At 40.4% G+C, this 18564-nt stretch overlaps 1 protein-coding gene across 2 annotated transcripts in view; it reads left to right on the top strand.

Annotated features, from left to right (window-relative positions):
• The window catches only part of Cradd (CARD and death domain containing adaptor protein), a 246968-nt gene that overhangs the window by 2623 nt on the left and 225781 nt on the right, over positions 1-18564 (top strand). For both annotated transcript variants that reach the window (XM_087192807.1, XM_004844958.4), the window contains exon 2: positions 2545-2670. The gene's annotated coding sequence lies outside the window, so the exon portion shown is untranslated. The remainder of the gene's footprint in view (positions 1-2544; positions 2671-18564) is intronic.

Consider the following 18564-nt stretch of genomic DNA (forward strand, 5'->3'; position numbering starts at 1 on the left):
TCCTCTCCTTTCAGTTTCCCAGTCCCTTCCTTTTGTCCCGCCTTTTCCTATTCCTTGGCCTAGGGACAGCAAAGCTCAAGGAAAGTGACTGAGAGATGGAGATGGGAAACAGCTAAGTGTGTTTAGAGGCCAGTTCAGTAGCTTCAGCAATTTCTTTCTGAAGTCTCTGCACAGAGTCCTGTGAAAAAGGCCAATGCCCAGGAGCAGAGGAAATCAATACCCCAAGGCTCTGCTAATTGCATGGCTGTCAGAAGGCATTTTCTCATTTTGAATGAGAATAAAGAGCCTTTTAAAACAACAAAGTCTCCTCTAAATAGGAGGAAAAAGGGGACTCACATTTTGAGTCCACGTGAAAAATAGCCTCTTTGTTATTAATTTCTTGTCCTCCCATACAACCTACTGCAGTCAATGCTTATTTTCCTCATCCTGGTTGTTTTGGTCTTTTTTAAAAAGGCTGCTTCTGCCGTCTTCTTGAAAAACTACTGGATTCCAAATTACTCCGGATTCTGAACCGGAGACCCAGCTCTGCCACTCAGAGGTGGGTAGTGTCTGGGCCTGGTGCCTCCTCTGTGAGGACAAAAACGGGCACAAAGCTGTGTTACTGGGACACTCAAACGAGATGAGCTTTGAACACTGCAACAGACTCCAAAGAGAAACTGTCATTGTCACTTAATCTTCTGTGAAACAGCTTGAAAGTTAAAGCTGTCGCACTAAAAGAGGGGATGTAGAATGCACTTCAAAGCCAAATATAAAGGTTTTAAAAAAATTATTATCCCTTGTTTTGCATGATGTTTGGCAAAGTTCCCTGTTCACTCACATGATTAAGGATCGATTAATTTGTCCTCGTAGTGGACTGAGAATGTCAGACTCCTGCATACCCAGCACTCTTTTGATTTATTCATTGGTGCATGGCAAATTTGGAAGCCATTGATTCACTAGGCCAGGGCTTGGGGCTGCTCAGGCAGATGCCACTGTCACAGCTCTCTTAGTGTCCCTTCTTACTTCTCTTCTGTCCAAGGCAGCCCGAGTTCAGATGCATCCCTACATTTCCTCCAAAAGCAGTGTTATGGTTTCGATCTAAACTGTCCCCTAAAAGTCTTATATGTTCAGAGGAACGTTTGGAAGGATCATGAGGGCTTCAGCTACCATCTACCTTCCATATCATAATTTCATGGCATTACTGGGAAGTGATAAAAACAGACAGGGGGCCTTGTCGGAGGGAGGGTGTCATTGGGGCACAAACTTGGGGACTACATATTGTCCCAAACTCTTTCCCTTCTGTCTCTCTCTGTCTCTGTCTCTCTCTTTCTCTCTGTCTCTGTCTCTCCCTGTCTCTCTCTCTCTCTATCTCTCTCTCTCTGTCTCTCTCTCTCTCTCTCTGCTTCCTGGCTGTCGTGAGGTGAGCAGCCTTCCTCAGTCCAGCCCTTCTGCCATGATGTGTATGCCTTGATGTAGGCCTAGAAGCAACAGAGCCAGTTAACCATGGTTGGCAACTTCTGAAACCCTGAGCCTAAATAAACCTTTCATCTTTTAACTTGTGTCTGTCAAGTATTTTGTCCCAGGAACCAAAATCTGCCTAACATGCATGTGATGCTCTGAGAATTTACATGGTTAAGATTCATTTCCTGCCCTCAAGTCTGAGTGCGCAGTGATCCTTGATTTCCTTTATATAGAGCAATTTTCTATAAAAATAGGATTTCCTCCCTTCTATAGAAGGCAGACTGAATGAAGATCTTTGAGCAGCCAGCAGAGACTCTCAGTGGATGCCCCTTTAATGCTGATAGATTATTAAATACTTGCAATCTCCAGAGGATACAATGATCTTAGAATTGTTTTATAATCAGGTATGAAAATTTAGGAATGAAATGTGACCAATTTTCACCAGATATTTATAGATTACCTGTAAGCATTTTTTTGGAACAGGGATGAGCTTTTAAGAAGTCTTTGTCTTAGGTACCGACATTTTTCTGAAGGATAAGTTTTATATTCTATGTGGAACAAAAGAAATATGGATAAATAGTAAATGCACAACACAGACATTACAAAAGCAAGAGACTGATACTATTCATGAAGTGCTTCTTCTCCTTTACCATTTAGATGGTAAGATCATAGGCTTCTTGAAGGCAGCACGCTGGTCTTATGTCTGTCTGACCCTTACTAATTCTGGTAAATACCTTGAAAATGTGCATTATTTCCCTGCTTAAAATCCTGCAGTGGTCCTCCAGTGCCTCCAGGAAGAAACCTGGTTTTCTTGGTTTGGCACTGAGGTCCCTCATGATCAAGCCTGGCCTTCCCTCTTGCCATTGCCCCATTTATTTATTTACTTTTTTGGTACTGGGGATGGAACTCGGGTCCTTGCGCTTGCGCAGCAGGTGGTGAAACCACTGAGCTAAATCCCTGGCCATTGCCCCATTTAAACTCCACACGGTTACTGGGAACACATTGCAACCTCTGAGCGTGACCTAGTCAGGTCCATGTGATGATGCTGTCTCCACTTCTTTCACCAGGCTAATTTCTTCTTTCCTTTTTTCAAACCCTGTTCAGGATCTCCTTCGAGATGTCTTCCCTGCCTATCTGCTCAGCATTTCTTGCTCCAAACCTTGTCTCCCACTGGATTAAGTGCCTCGTCCAGCAAGGGTGAACCTGAGACTTGAGTGGGGGTGACGGGAGGTAAGGAAAAAACACACAGACACACACGTAAAGAGAAAGCTGGGATCAGGTGGGATGCAGCCCTCTGATGGGGAAACTCTGACCCAGTGCCCAGTCAGCACGTTTATTTTATACAGTTTTAAGGGGGAGTGTTCAGGGGCGGTTTCATGAAGAACAAGCTCTTTGTATTATGCTGAGAATGTGGAAAGTAGGACATTTTTAAGGCTAGCTAGCTATGCTGCAGCTAGGTATCTGGAGCACTGAGCTCTCCAAGCTGCTCCCCTCATCACCTGAGTTACTAGAGGTCAGGAGCTAAACACAAGAAGTCTCTGAAGACCCTCAGCTCCCTACATCTCTCCCTTTTTAAAAATTTAATTAGTAGAATCTTTCCCCCCTTTATTGTATTTTTTGACATCCAGTATTTTATTTGTTACAAGCGTGGAAGGAGAGAGCTGGGCGGGCCTTGGGACACCCATTGATATAAGTCTCAAGCAGGCAGGACTGTAGAAGGAGGACACAAGCATATCTTGTTGAAGAAAATCATAGTGCCAATTCAGAAGAGAAGAATTTAGCTGGGGTTAGTTGACCTCGGCTGAAGGCGAGCTAGGCTGAATCCTGGTATTTCATGGACTAAGACTTAAGTCTCCACAGCAGCCATTAGCGAAGGGGCAATGCTAGCCGAACTCTGCTTTCGGCATTCCCACTTGAGTCATATAGTCTTTGGTCAGACTCTTGAAATAATACGCAGCCAAATTATAGAGAGGCAAGAAGCTTGTGCCACTGCAGCTGCTAATATTGGGGTCTGCTACACTTATTGTTTTGTTCTCTTTCCCCTGTTAGTTTTACTTTTGAGATGTAGGTGGTGAGTGATCAGTTGGAGCCAGAAGAGCTGGCTTTGGAGGACTCAACAGAAGACTGCTAAGATAAATAGCAGAATTAATAGCAATACAATAATACCAATAATGAGCCACGCCATGTGGCATAACACATTAAAAGGATTAAATCCATTTAGAAGATCTAAAACAGCTTGGCTACTTCCTCAGGGGCCAGGACCTTGTCTCCACTGTATTGTATAGCCATGATTTGTTTATGAAGTTCTTTGAGATCCAGACTTAGGTTTTTATTGTGCCACAAGCCTTGAAGATGACATGATACCTTGTTTCACTCTCAGTTAGATTTACTATACTGGACTGCTGTCACACAGATGTGTGAGAATGCTGTATGGCGCTTGAGACTGTCTGAACATAATGGCCTCAACCTGGTTGCCCATGCTGATAACTGTGGCCTCCAAAGCATTTAATTTAATCTCCAAGTTTTTAATCAGTATTCTCTTGGGTGACAAGGGCATAGGAAGTATTTTTAACCAAATGATTAGCAAAATGAGCATTTTGGATGCTTTGGGATAGTGCTATTGCTGTCGTTACAGCAGTAGCTATTAAGGTGACTAATGACACTATTCCCAGGATAATTAATCCAACAGCTTTGCAAGGCCTGCTTAACTGATTTTTGATCTCTTTCAAGACTTGCATTTCTTGGCCACTATACCAAGGTTCTGATATGTTAGTTGGCACCATCACAAAGGATGGCCTATATAGTATTAATACATGCTGGCTTTTATTAAGGGAAGAAATACAAGAGGTGAGGTTGCAGTTAAAACAAATTACAGCATAATGATTAGAACCATAAGAAATATTAACATTCCCTGCCACAAGGAGCTTGAACACAAGCAGGGCATAGTGGGTAGTTTGTCCTATTCCACCAAGATCTTTGATACTTTTACTAGACTGGTTAATCTCCTCATAGACGGCAGCTAAACTCTATAAATCTCTCTGTTGATGTCCTTGTGAAGTGTTAAGCACTCAGGCTGGAAAGAATCCAGTCAGATTTTCTTTAGTGTTGGACCAATCAAGCAAGATCAATTTATGTAAACTACTACTGTAAACTCAAGCAGTGCAGCATTCAACCCAGGGGACAAAGCTTCCAAGGGGTACCACATATTATGACAATGTTGTAAAGGGCAATGAGAATCACTGGTGGTAACTGAGGTAATATTAAAGCTCATTAAAGACATTATCTCATCCCTGAGATGTCCAGGAGCATTTTTAACCAAAGCTGATTTTTTAGTCTAATAAGATTTAGGCACGGGTGCTTCGACCCACTCAGCATAGGGTCTGCAGCTGGGGAGAGCAGTGGGAGATGAAGAAAATTGAAAACACCAAGATTATGGTTGAAAGCTGGGGCCACGTGGAGCCACAGCCTGTAGGGAGCTAATGGCTGCCTAGAGTTCAGCATGCTCTTTACTTATAGTATAAGACAAACAGGGACAGAAGGCAGGGTAAGTAGTGCTATGCGGCCTAGGCTGAATGTAGTGTGATTGTCTGATGTAGTGTGATTGTGTGATCGGGGGATGCACAGAAAGGGAACAAGGAAGGATATATAATGCAACTGTGTCCTGGGGCTGTGCCATCCAGGGTCTACAATCCTGTCTACAGTCTAGTCTATGGAGGAAAAAGGGAGGAGGGAGGAGGCAAAGGGCCATCTTCAGGCTTGGCCCATGGCACACAAGGATGTCCTCTTAGAAGAGAGACATATAGGTATGGCACTCTTCCCAGTATAATTGAATGAGGAATGAGAGATAGGGGAGATATGCACACTATCATATCCACCCAGTAGGGAGGTATAGTCAGTGAATACTGGCACCAATGCAGGAGCATTCCAAGGAACTGGATGTGCTGTAGGTGGATCTGGGAAGTATGTCCAACGTGTCTGATTTTGACTCTTGGTTGTACCCACCTGCATGGTGACAAGAGTCAGCATGGCTAGAAATATACTACCCAGAGTGCTGGGAGCCCCCTATCGGAGAACCATCTCCTGGGCATCCAAGGTCAATTTCTTTAGTTATCTCCAAGTGGGTAATGGTATAGTCTTTGCCATCTGGATGGCTTTTTTGGTCTGTTGGGCACACTCATCATGAGGGCAATCTTTATTTTCTTGAAAGGCAGAACTATCACCTTCTTGGGGTTCATGGTGGTGCTTTATAGTCTTTTTAGGAACCCAAATTGGCTGAGAAGCTTCTTCTGGAAAGACACAAGCATAGCCTCTTCCACATTAATACTGGATTGGGCCCCTGCCAATTTCCCTATTGTAAAGCTTTTCAATACACCTTTCCAACTGGGAAGTTCTTTTTTGACCTTGATGTCTTTTGGCAGCAGTGTGTCCTTTTGAGTCACAATTTTAAAAATTCAAAGCAAAAAAGGCATGATTTAAAAGGTTTTGAGGTGTAGGCTTATAGGATATATCATTATAGGGCCTATCCACCCTTTTTGTTTTTGTAATTGAATTTTGAGTATCTTGTTTATGTGCTCAACAATGGCTTGGGGCCGGAGATTTAGGTCAGTGGTTCCGCTGCCTGCCTCGCAAGTGCAAGGTACTGAGTTCGATCCCCGGTACAAAAACAATGGCTTGTCTCTGAGGGTTGTAAAGACCTATCATGTTTGAGTGACTGAGCTGTCTATGATAATTTTCTTTTTAAAGAGCTATCCTCAACTGTGGTGAGGGGAGAAAGGACGCAGTTTTAATCTAACTGGTCCAAACTGAGAAGGGTCAATATGGGGAAGACTGCAGTTACAGATCCTTTTTAGGGAGCTAATATAAGAGGCCTTCAATGAAAATTATGTTGTAATTTAGCAATTATAAAGTCTATAAAGTTAATCTTGTGGATTATAGTAAAAAAGGTCTAGTACATATGTTGTTGATATTATCTCTATGATCACTTGGAGTTTGGCAGCCTACAGGCAACAATAAACAAAATCTTTTAAGAGATTAGAGCATGGATAGTTAAAGTATAAACACTAAAATAAAAGGCAGTTGGGGACAGAGCCATATTTAGATACTGTTTTTAAGGTACTAAAATAGTGATAGTACTCTGTTGGTTTTTATACATGTTCACTAATGGAGGTTATTTATAAGTCTTATATTTTGTTATAATTTTTCTTTTAATTTTAGCTGTAAAAAGATTAAACATTTAATAACTTAAAAAATTTTTAAAACTCTTGTTGAGCTCTTATACATTTTTTTTTTTTTTTTTTGGTTCTAGGGATCAAACTCAGGACCTGATAGAAGGGGTCAGCATTTGAAGCCCCTTTTTATATTTAGCTTTATTATTATGGTCTTGACTTTATATATCTTTGGGTTATACTTTTTACTGGGTGTTTAAGACTAAAACAAGGTGAGACTTGTATTAATTAAAATTAGCTTCTTGATATCTATTAAGGTTAAGTAAGTTTCTATAGGCATTACTTGGAATCCTGTATAGAGCTTTTTAGCTACTGTCAGCCATCAGGATGTGTTATGACCTTGCTTGACTAAGTTGCTTTCTATGAAAGCATGGAAGATTTTTTTCCTCTAGATGACATTCCTTTGGCACACTTTATTTTGTAGATTGTTATCTTTTTTGGTGTCTAACAATCTCTCTGCTCAGGAGGTTGGGTAACTTACCAAAGTTGTAGGATCTTGTAGAAAAGGTTTTTTTATGTCTTGGGTTTATCATTGGCCTTGGAGGGCCAGGGCCAAAATATTGGCTATCTTTCTCTCCCTATTACCTTTTTAGTTTTGGTCTCTAAACTTTAGTTGTTGAACACTCAGAAGAGAAGATCAATAACATTAGCATTGCAATGGGAGTAGTGAATTTAACTATTGTAATTTTATCTGGGTATCAAGCACTTTGAAATATAAAATATAGTTAGGGGTCTGTTATTTTTATTAATCACGGTTGTTCTAGTAGTTGAATCCCTGTAAAATATTAGCAGAAAAAAGGCTTCAAATCGAGAACCAAACATAATATTTTAACATAACAATCATGATGATATTATCTTTGTAACACACTTAAAATATCTATCTTGGTATAAAATAGCCATGGTTAAATGTACTTATCTTTCCACAAAAACACAAAAAACTTTTACCCAAATTGTTATCTTTTGGTAGGATGCCATCTGTTGTGGTTTGGGTCTAGATGTCCCCTCAAAGCCTCATGTGTTTATAGGCTTGATCTAGAGTGTGTGAAGCTGGAATGGATTTATGATGCAATGCTAGATTTAAAGGCAGTAGGATTAAGGGTGTGAGTATTACCTTCCCTAAGTAGTCTGAATAAGATAATAGGGGCAGAAAGACACAGTTAAATCCCTTGTTAATCTTTGCTGCCTTGTGCATGCCCTTTGGTTTTTCTTCTGTGATGCTTGTTTGCTATCTTGGCCTCAGAGCCAGCTGATTAGGGACTGAAACCTCTATGAATTGTAAGCCAAATAAACCCTTTCCCTTTTAACTTTGGGTGCTGGGTATTTTGTCACAACAATGAGAGAAAAGTAGCTAACATACCATCTAAAGAAAATGTATCAGCCTATAAATGTACCTGTTATCATAAGTAGCTGGAATGTAAGAGAAAGGCAAATACCTGAATCAAAAGGAGATTATTACCACAAACAATGTATTAGAAAACCTGTATAGTCAGAAAGCACGAACACATTTAGCACACCAGAAAAGTAGCACCAATAAGTATCACAATTTATATATATATATATATATATATATATATATATATATATATATATCCTTTAATTTAGTTTGGTATCAAAAGCATCTTTTAAATAAAACTTTCTTGCTTTTCTCACAGAAAATTTAACTTTCTGAAAATGACCAGTGTAAACATACCACAATAGCATAGTGAGAACTTAACACTTCGATAATAACCAATGTAAACACAGTATAATAACATATTTAAGTAATATTGATTGATGTAAGTCTCTTATAAGGCTATGAAAACCATTGAGGTCAGCCTGGTCACTATGCCAACTGTTGAGGTCCCCCTAGTGAGCAAAGGCTGGAAAATATTTCCATGTGGCCACTCCTTTGTTCACAAAGGGGAATTCCATTTAGCAGTCTCACCAAACCTAAGTGTGTCCATTAATTACCTAGACAAAGCTTTTTAATAAATGATAAAAACCAGATGGAATAATTAATATATTATTTTAACCAATAAAAGTTTTAAAAGTGATTATATATAGGAAACAGTATGTGTCACACTTGTAAAATTAATCTTGGCATAATTTTGATCAGATAGCAACCTAGAGGGGAGAAAAGACCACTTTTAACTTTAATAACCTTTATCTATAAGTCAATTTAAATTACAGCCCAATATCTTTTAAGAAAAAATTTTCAAAAAGGAAAAATATGTTGAGCTCAAACAAAACACCTGTATGATTGGAGAGACAAATGAACAAACATATAAGACAATTTATAAAACTAGAGTGCACTCAAATATATTTAGCCTAATTGAATTATAATAACTCTTTATAATTTTTAGGTTTATAATTGTAAATAAGAGTAGTCAAAACTTTTTGGTAAGTCAAGTAACAGAGATCTCTTGTAGAATTAGAATCAGAAGCAATGAAATCCCTTTACCCTTGTAAATGCCCTAAGTTAATGACCCTTTCTTTTTGTCTCATTATCAGCCTTTTTATAACAAACTTGAAGACAATAAGAAAACATATATATTTCCTTGATAAATCACTACCACATACCTTCTCAACACACCTAGATCTTTTGGTCTTGTATATCTCTCTGTATGTTTTTAACAAGACAAACATGCAAAATCCTTTCATATCAAAAGTATATCTCTTTTACTTATAGCCTTCTTAATATTATTTTTCTGTCTCTAAATCTTTTATAACAAACTTGTCTTCAGCTGTTTAACTTTTAAAGTGTTCCTGTTTTTGGTTTGTTCTCAGATCGTTACATTTTAAAATTTGACTAGCTGCCAATAGAGCATTAACCTTGAGTTCTTTGTCAACAAAGTACAGAAAAGAGCAAGTTATCCCTATAATTACAATTTAAGAATTTTCAATGTAGAAGAAATTTTTTTTTCTAACCTGAATTTCTTTTTTTTATTGAAGTTAATTATATCGCTTCCATTTCAAAAAATAATCTCTAATGCCTATATGCTTTTCAGTATAATACAAAATGATTTTTGCTTATAATGTTTACTTATTTTTAGCTTACCAAAGTTACAAAATCTATCATCAAAGAAAACTAAAAGTATTTGGTTGAAATCTTAGTTGATGGTATTTTCCTTTCTAATTGTGGACTTTAAAAGCCTGTTTTCACCAGCATGGTTACACATGCCTTTCGTCTCAGCTCCTCAAGAAGAAGAAATGTTTTAAATACACCAAATGAACATCATTTTAAATTAGAAACCAAATGAAAATTTGTCAATTAGCTAAAATTTGTAATATATCTTTTGCTGTAAATTTCCTTTGCATGGCAGGACATCAAAGCATCCTGGAATTGCCCTTGTTTGTTTGTTTTTCCTAGTGAGTGGGCAATCTGTACCCAGCACTGGGACAGTGAAGTACTGCTTGGTCTTTGTGCTCTGATCTTAAGTATCATACTTTGTTTGAATTGTTTTAAAACCTTATATGTTATTTTCTCATATTTATGTAGGAAACAATAGGGGCTGATAAAATCTCTTGTTAATGTAGCATGCCAAACAATGTATTGATGTGTAGATAGGTAGGGATTTATCTCATTAGCCTCCTGCAGCTCTGGAGGCTTGGGCCAGGAAAGAGTTTTACTTTCCTTTGCAAAGTCCTGGTTCCCCTTCTCCTCACAGGGAGCTGCACTGGTGGAAATTTCTCAGAGTCCAGCCTGGGATCTAAGCTTTCTCTCATGAGCGTCCAAAGAGAAAACGTAAAGAGGGGAATTTTATTTGGCCTTTCAGCAGTATACCGCCCATGCAGCTGCATTCCTACTTTTTCCCAAGCATGCAAATTTACAGTCTCTTTTTCTGGGAACCAAGGGCAAGTTTCCTGTACAATTTCTAAAAGTCTAGCAAGCTGAACAGTCTTAATAGACATTCCCCTGGCTCTCAATAGAGCCTTAAGCCTATCTATATACAATTGACAATCCTTTGATCCCAAATGTCCCATGTTTTACTCCTGGGTATAATTCAGTACACTCTGTACCTCAGTTTAGTTGCGCACACCTTCAGAGCATCTCCTCTACTTAGTTTCTTGAGTTCCTGAGTACTCAGTCTCCATGGTTGGGCGCCAGCTGCCATGACCAGCATGGGTGAACCGGAGACCTGAGTGGGGGTGACGGGAGATAAGGAAAAAACACACAGACACACACATAAAGAGAAAGCTGGGGTCAGGTGGGATGCAGCCCTCTGATGGGGAAAGTGGGACCCGGTGCCCAGTCAGCATGTTTATTTTGTACAGTTTCAAGGGGGATGTTCAGGGGTGGTTTCAGGAAGAACAAGTTCTTTGAAATTATGTTGAGAACATGGAAAGTAGGACATTTGTAAGTCTAGCTAGGTATGCTGCAGCTAGTTATCTGGAACACTGAGCTCTCCCTGCTATTCTCCTTATTGCCTGAGTTACTAGAGGTCAGAAGCTGAATACAAGAAGTCTCTGAAGACCCTCAGCTCCCTATAGTTAAGTCCACCTTTCTGAGCTGCATCATCATCCTGCCACAGTCCTTGAGATACTGAATTGTTTTGTAGTGGTTTATTTGATTGTCATCTTGGAGAACAAAGACCATCTGATTCATGGTTTATTCCTATTCTAGTGCAGTGCTTGGAGTTGGACAGTAACTGTGAATAAATTTACTGTAACTGTGATAAATTTACTGAATTTATCAGTAAATGGCTGCTTCTGATCCAATCTCCTTCTCTCCAATGGCACAAGTGTCTGGCTTATTTTTCTGCTTTCACTGGGCAGGGATCACAAAGAGTGACTGTTGGGCTGTGTCTAGAGTGGAATTTGTCCCTCCTGCTTGGCTTACTACATAGGGAGTATGAGCTCTGTTGATCCCCAGTTTAATTTGGTTTGGGTATTAGCAGCCTCTGAGAGGTGGAAACACTACATAAGTGTCTAGGTAGAATTATGGAGTGTTAAAATAGAAGAGACCTTATGTTGGGGGGATCTATCCTTCTCATTTTATACATCAGAAACCAGGCCACAGGTGGACAGGTTTGTCCAAGCTCTCACGACTAATTAACAGTTGAAGGGGACCCTGTTGCTTTTGCCTACCTCAGTTCCCTGGGGGAAGCAGCCCATCTGACTCTCAGTCCCACCATTTTGGGTGGTGCTGATTCATTCTCAATTCCAGGGTGAACACTGAACAAGACCTGGCCTTTCCAAGCATCAGAACTTACATTTTCAGGAGGACAATCAAAGCGAGTAAGGTTTGATTTCAGGGCACTGGAAAAGAGAAGATTGGATACCCCACTGGGGTTGCTGAGAGGACAGGAAGCAAACTTGGGACTGTCAATGGCCATCGTGGAGAGCCAAGGAAAGTAGTGTCACACACTGGACAGTTTAATTCAGTGACATTGCAGACCCTGTTGTAGCCATACCTGACCCCATCCCTGTAGGAACTATTTGGCTTGCGAGATTTTATTTTATTTTTTTGCTAAGTCAAGTTTCTGTCCCTTGAACTAATTAACCTAATATAACCTTAGAGCTAGAACTAGCCTCTTGATCCCACATGCAAAGTTCTTTCCACTCAACCAACTGGAGATTCCCCTGCCACCTATTGTCACGTGATAGAAAGCAGCATTAGGAGAAAATGGGAGACAAGAGGGCCACGTTTTGATGGGTAAGAGTATGCGCTACCAGCGAAGGGCTCTGGGGACCAGTGGGAAGGTTGAGGTCCCTGGAGGAAATGACAGAGGTTAGAGTTGGTCTGAACAAGAGAGTACATTAAAACCAAATTTTACCTGCTTCCTTGTTTTGACCCTGGCAGTGTAATAAGAACTGGTGGGGCAGGGTGTGTGCATGTGTGTGTGTGTATGGGGGGTCCAGGAGTTAGAAGCTGGGCTTTTTCTTCTAGAAAAAGTTTCTTAATGAAAACACCTTTTGGGTTGGACCTGGGAGAGTTGCTGGAGGATGAGATAGAAAAACAAGCAAAAGCCAAGACATCACCATTTTATTCTTAACATCTCATGACTCACCTAAGGTGAGGGAAAATAGTAGCTGCAGAACAGCCGCAGCCACAAAGAACAGTCTACAGACCCAGTGTTGCTGTTGCGGCTGTGCTAGGACAAGAGCATGGCCATTGATGGGGACCTGGGTAAACAATGATCTCACTGTGATATGCTCATTAGATTGCTTCATGCTCTGGGAAGAACTTGGTTTCTAGTCTCAGTTCTCCATCACAGGGTCCAGGAAACATGAACTGAGACTGAGGGCTCTCACTGGTGGGAATCCCATATGAAAATGGGAGTTTTAGAATTCTGCTTTATCTTGTGGTTCTCTCTCCCCATATGCATATACAGTTCGAAAATAAGCAAAGCTAAACAATGGTGTTTGAATTCAGGGTAATGGTTACATGTGTGGGTATGGTAGTGACTTGGGAAGGCCAACAGAGGGATTGCTGAAGCCCTGGGAATGTTGGGATCTTAAATGTGCTGGTTATATAGTTTCACACATACATATATTGAGCTAGGCACATCTGCATGTTATAGTTTTCTGTATGTATATTTCAATAAAATCATTCTGTTATGTAAAATGCAATCGTTTGTCACCTAGAGGGTTTAGAAATAAAACTAAGGGGGAATCATGGAAGTTATGTGACAATACTATTCTAAAGTGAGCCTATAGATGATCTAGAATATATTTATATTAATTTCAAAATAGATAATCATCAAGGTGAAAATATAAATTTAAAAAATAGTAGAATGTTTACAACTCTGCAGAAGCCTTGGATACTGGTTGAGAAAAACTGAAATATGATGATAGCTCAGGATCATACTGTAAGATCACAAATCTTTTCAATTCTCTCCACTTGGGTTGCCACCATTTCTAGCTCAAGCCACCAGCAACTCTACCTTGGACTGGAGCAAGATCTTCCCGCTCTTGCCCTCTGTACAATCTATTGCCAGTTCTGTAGAAGATGACAGATTTAAAACATGGCTCAAATTACTCCCTAAACGGTAACTCTTCAAAGATGTCTTGGTACTCTTAGCCTTAAAGGCCAAGTGTTTTTGCATCCCCTACCATGCTGTCATTGACCTAATCCTGTCCACCTCTCTGAAGAGCTGCTTACCACTCTCTTCCTGGCCCACCAATCTCCACCAGTTCCCCTGGCCTCTTCATTCATCCAACTCTCCATATTCATCCATGCCTTTGGGATTTCACATGTGCACTTCTGCCTGAAATATGGTGCTCCCAGATCTTTGCCTGTTGACTTTCTCTCATCATTTGGGCTCAGCTCAAATATCACCTCCTCATGCAGCCTTTCTCAGCCTTTCTTTATACCATTAATTTGCTTTATTTCCTTCATTGCACCCAGAGCCAGTCTCTTCAAGTAATTGTTGGCCAGAGTGTAAGCCCCAGGAGGTCAAGGACTTTGTCAAGGTTTGTGTGAGTCAGAGGCCCTGTGAACATATGACATTCTGATAAGAATTTAACATATGGACCACATACAGAAATGTGGGCAGGATTAAGGGAAACAATGAGGCATATCAAAGTATCCAGGACATAGTAGTTGTGGCCTGAAGGAGCAAGTGGAGGGGGCTGTACTAGTTTGCTTTTCATTACTAAAATGAAATACCTGAGGCTCGGTAACTTTATAGGGAAAAGAGGTTTATTTTGGCTCAAGGTTCTGGAGGTGCAAGGCTGAGGGGCTGAATTGATTAATGGTCTTCTTGCTGAGGGAATCTGGAAGCGGCACAGGGTATTGTATGGCAAGAGATGGGTACTCAACATAAGCTGACTGAATGAATGGATGGCTGCATGAACAAGGAAAGCTGGAGAGAATGACAAGGGGATGCCAGAGGAAGTCGTATTTAACAAGCTTCTAGTATGTGTTGTGCATCAGCCTCTCTGTGAAATCTTATTTATTCCACATGGAAATTCTATGGTATGCACTGTTGTCCCTTTGTATGGTTGAAGATCCTGAGACCTCAGAGGTTAACAAACCCCTTAAGAAGAAATCACGGAGCTTGGATCCCAACTGGCATCCAAAGTTTTCCCATTGCATCACATTAAACATACCTGCATCAGCCCAGGCTCTGTAGCCCAGCCTGCCTGGAATGCCCTTCAGCCTACTGATGTCCCAGTGAACTTCTGCTCCAAGTTGCCCTCTATTCCACAGCCTGCTCAGGCTCCCCACAGCCTCCTCTGCATGTTACACCAGGTGTTCTATGTTGTTCACATTCTAATTGCCACCTATTTCTTTATAATGCAATTATTTGAGAGCATCTCACCTCCTTACATCTTGGAAGCAGGAAATTTTTGTTTGTTTGTTTCTTGCCCTTACTTTGCATCTATGAACTTTGCAGGTAACCAATAAATTTATGTTAGTTTGCCTGTTTACCTGTGTTGTATGAATCATTTTCAATATCTCTTATTGTTTAAAAAATCACCTAAACAATACATTTTTACACATGCTGCATAAACTTGTACCCTTTTTCTCACTGAATCATGACTACTTTTCTATTATCCAGTTTTTGTAAATGGTTTTTATAATGGCACTGCAGTGGTCAGTCCTATGGACTTACTGAAATTTATGTACAATATCAATATCGATATGAGAATTTTTGGAGTTGTCTTTCTTTTAATGGTATCACTTCTATAACAACCCATCTTAGAGAAAGCTTAGGAAGAGTGATTTGACTGCACAGTTGTTAAATTAAATCTAGTTTATTTTGTAAATGATCCTATAATGGAAGAATAACAATGTCTTCTGGTATATACAGATGGTTGAACACTTGGAGGAAACCCATCCATCTACCCATCCATCCATTCATCCACCCAGCCGCCCACCCATCTATCCTTCCAACCATCCATGCATCCAGCCACCCACCCACCTATCCATTCATCCATCCACCCATCCATCCATCCATCCACCCACCCACCCACCCGTCCATCCATCCACCCATCCACCCACCCACCCACCCATCCATCCATGCATCCATCCATCCATCCACCCATCCACCCATCCACCCATCCATCCATCCAAGTCTCCACTCCTCAGGAACCATATGGGGAATGTGGCAGTCTCTAAGGCAGGTTGGTAGCCTTCTCTGAACATGTAACATTTCACTGTCTTCAGTGCAGCTCTTGACATTTGGAAAACAAGAGCTAAGCACAGATACCGTCATGACTATTCCAACTTGTAGCCAAGACCATATAGGTTCTGTTATTATGGAACGATCACCTGGCTGAACATCACAACAGCTTTTGAGGTACCAAATTGAAATGACAGCTTTCATTATTATTTAGAATACAAAACTGTCCTCTGAAGTATCAGGATATCCCCAATTCTGTTCCTGAAGCTTAAGAGGGGATGTAGGAGGTAACGTTGACTGAACACTGACATAAGAATGGATCAGAACCTTGTTCTAGCTGTTTTACAGGCATAATGTGTTTCCAAGAGTAGCGAGCTCTAGAGCCACATTGCCCAGCTGTGGATGAAGAGCCCACAATCTCCATGATTGTGTGACCATAGCAAGTTCTAACACTTCTCTTCCTCACTTGCTGCATCTGCACAGTGAAATATTTTCATCTCCCTCATAAGGTTATTGTGAGGCCTAATTCATTCACATATGAGGACTAAACTGGTAAAACAAGCAGAATAATACCTGGCACATATTAAATGCAATGTACTTCCTATCACCATTACTCATCTTATTTTAGTCTTTTAATTTAGTTCTCAAAACCACTCTAAGATCAGGATTGACCACTGTCCGTTCATAGGATGATCTTGGTCTGCAAATGCATTTTATTTGGCTTACAGATATTTCCTTAATTTGAGCCAATGTTTAAAACTCAGGAGCTGGGGCTGCAGCTCAGTGGTAGAATGCTTTCCTAGCAGGAGCCAAGCCCTGGGTTCAATCCCTAACAATGAAAAATTGTGAAGTAAAGCAATGAAGTTTTATATAAAATCTGGATTTATGGCTCTTCTTGAAAAATCTTCACTCAGCAGCAGCCAGATGAGCTGAGTGGCCCTGGCCTCTTCTGGCGGGGCTTGCACCTTGCTGTTGTAGCCTGAAACAGTGGGGATGATTTTGGGTATGAGTGATAGAAACCCCAACTAAGAGTTGTTTCAAGTCACAATTTCTGTCTCAGTGAAGAAATCTAAGGTACGGTAGTTCCAGAGTTGCCACAGTGACAAAAGTTGTTGTCAGGAACTGTTGTTCGCCCACCACTGATGTTCAGCAGCCTTCTCAGACATCTTCAGCATCTCAGCTTAGATGTTCCCCCTCATACCTACTAGTGCCTCCGACGGTTCACAGATCACACACACACACACTCACACTTGTGCCTCTTACTTATAAAGGAAAACCTTTAAGAAGAAAACTCTGGTTCAGTGATGGTGAACCTTTTAGAGCTTTCAGTGATACAAACAGCCCGCTGTGGCACTCGTGCCATAGGTTCACCACCACTGCCTCAGATGAGGTCCATGTCCTCATAGCTGGCCCAGGTTGGCACATGTCAATAGTCTCGGTGTGAGTGAGCAGAGGAAGTCTTGTCCCACAGGTTCTGCTGCTCTAAGAGGGAACACAGCTCTGCTCACAGGAAAGAAGAGAGAAGGGAGTGAATGGACCACTGAATGCTCAGGCACTTCTCACATAGTAATTGCTGAAGTGTGCACACCTAGCTCCTCCTTTTATTTAATTACCCGGGAACAACAGAACTTGTGATTCCTATGGAAGATATTGTTGTTTTTTATTTTATTATCAAAGAGAACATATAACTGGTCTAATGTGACTAGTAACTGCTTAGGAAAATGCCTGCTACATAGTACGATTTAACATGTGATAGCTACTCATTCTGTGTTATGGGAGGTTTGAGGCATGATTAGCTGAGGCAGAATTTATTTTTAAAATCACTTTGAATTCTTTAGAAAGGTCGGAAATGACATGAGAATTTTGTCATTCAGAGTCTGAAGTTCATAGTCACTCGTGCATGGACAACCTATAGCACCAAGTGATATTTATGGTGTTTCCAGGTACAAGTGTAAGATGTCATTTAAGATGCTGTGCAGAGCCATAGGCCCTACCCTCTACATACTTGCTGTGGTCTGAATGTCTCTCAGAATTCATGCATCAAGACTTGATCATCCATGTGACAGTACTAAGAGATAGGGCCTTAAGGTGGTCATTAAATCATGAGGGTAGAGATTACAAAAGGTTGACAGGAACTCGTGTTTGTTCCTTTCTTCTCCTCTGTCCCTCCTGCCAAATGAAAACTCAGTGTTCAGGGTTCTATGTTGGATGCTAAGACCCAGCTTTCAGTAGACACTGAACCTGCAGATCCCTTGATTTTGGACTTCCAAGCCTCCAGAATTTTGAAAAATAAATCTCTATTATTGCAAATTACGCAGTCTTGGGAATTTTGTGGTAGCAGCCCAAATGGACCAAGACAATACTGCTCACCAAATCACCTTGGAGGGGGTTGTTTTATAAGAGCAGGACAGAGTGGGAACATCTCAGTTTACTAAATAGAGTGGCTAATGGTTCTTACTGTTCTTTCTCAACTGTATTTTATAAGCTACTTTCAGGACAAGTAGGTTGGAGCCCAACCCTTCACCAATTCCCAGCGATGATCTTTTTGGGTTTTTTTGCTATTTATAACTTTATCTTTTTATTTATTTATTTATTTATTTATTTATTTATTTATTTATTTTTAATTCTTTTATTGGTACATTTTAGGTGTACAATTCGTTTACATTTATCATTGGGTGTTTGTACCTGTACATGATGTATCTTGGTTCTTATTTTTTTCCCCATTACCTGTGCACCCTTCACCCCCTCCGCCCTTCCCTATTTACATAGATTTCATTTCCATTTTTTTTTCTTTTCTCATAGTTTTTCCTTTCCCTCTTTTCCTTTCCCTTTCCCCTCCCTTCACTCCT

This window comes from Heterocephalus glaber, unplaced genomic scaffold (genome assembly GCF_053883595.1).
Source record: "Heterocephalus glaber isolate CG9 unplaced genomic scaffold, H.glaber_assembly_v1.0 deba00001572, whole genome shotgun sequence".
Lineage (NCBI taxonomy): Eukaryota > Metazoa > Chordata > Mammalia > Rodentia > Bathyergidae > Heterocephalus > Heterocephalus glaber.